Source organism: Corvus hawaiiensis, chromosome 2 (assembly GCF_020740725.1).
Source record: "Corvus hawaiiensis isolate bCorHaw1 chromosome 2, bCorHaw1.pri.cur, whole genome shotgun sequence".
NCBI lineage: Eukaryota > Metazoa > Chordata > Aves > Passeriformes > Corvidae > Corvus > Corvus hawaiiensis.
This window is the reverse complement of record NC_063214.1, coordinates 19,460,325-19,461,675: the sequence shown is the minus strand read 5'-3', so window position 1 is coordinate 19,461,675 and position 1,351 is coordinate 19,460,325.

Sequence of the window (1,351 nt, the reverse complement as noted above, 5' to 3'; positions counted from 1 at the left end):
CGTAGTATTGGATTTCTTAGTAAACCTGTGCCTCTGGGAATGTGTTCTGTAAAGGTGCCTTTTATTTTAGCAATTTTTTCTCCATTGTTTTGCAATTCTATTGAGCAGCATTGTCTGAAGACAGAGGAAGCTGTGTGATAGTACTGCTGATCTGCATGTTCTACAAGGTTTTTTAAAGTATTTTGAGATAGCACTAACTATAGTGCTTTTACTGATGGAAGTTCTGTCAATCAGGGAGAAAGAGATCAAATTTGAAATGGTTCAAAAGTAAAGTTTTGCAGCTATCCTGATGCATGACAGTTTTATGACTTATTTATCGAATCAAACATCAAAAATCGAATGGTTTGTTTTGGAAGGGACCTTAAAGCTCATCCGGTTCCACCCCCTGCCATGGGCAGGGACACCTTCCACTAGACCAGCTTGCTCCAAGCCCCGTCCAACCTGACGTCGATCACTTCCAGGGGTGGGGCAGCCACAGCTCTGGGCATCCTGTGCCAGGGCCTCACCACCCTCACAGCCAAGGTTTTCCTCTGTGTATCTAATGTAAATTTCTCCTCTTTTAGCTAAAAGCCATTCTCCCTTGTCCTGTTACTACAGTTCCAGATGCAGAGCCCCTCTCCAGCTTTCCTATAGGGCCTTCAGATGCTGGAAGGCCCTGCGACATCTCCACACAATCTTCTCCAGGCCACAACTTTCTCATCCTGTCTCCATAGGGGAAGTGCTTCAGTCCCATTAATAACTTCATGTCCTTCTTATGTTGGGGGTGGGTGGGAAATTACAGTACTTTTATGTACTTTGCAGTTGCAGTGAGAAAGGCCCCCAGCAACAGCAAATTGAATGATTCTAAAGACTATGAGTTCTTAGTGCTCTAACATAGTCAAAACAATAAGATCAAATTTGGAAAAAACTCCACCTTTTCTAAATTATCTTTTCTTTCCACTAGGATTTGTATATGCTTTCTGACATGCTTTCATGTTATTGCAGTTGTCTCAATAGTAAAAAGTGTTTTAGCTAATAGCTTTCTCTGTTCCTCTGAATATATGAAAATAGCTCCCAAATCTTGGTTAATGCTATAAAAAAAAGACATTTTAAAATTAGAAGTCATATGGAAAATTGGCTCTTTTAAAAGATGATCTCAATTACAATTTTAATAAAATAAATTTAAAAATCTTTCCCGTCTTGGAGTTCTGTGAGTTCCCCTGTTAAACACAGCAACGTGGTGGTCACGACCTCAGAGATTATGAGCCCTGTGTCACTAAAGTCAGGTTGGATGACCCCAGGCTTACAAGTGCAATCAGAGAAGGAAAATTGATATCCGGTGCCATAGAATTGGCCAAAAGAGCCGAAGACT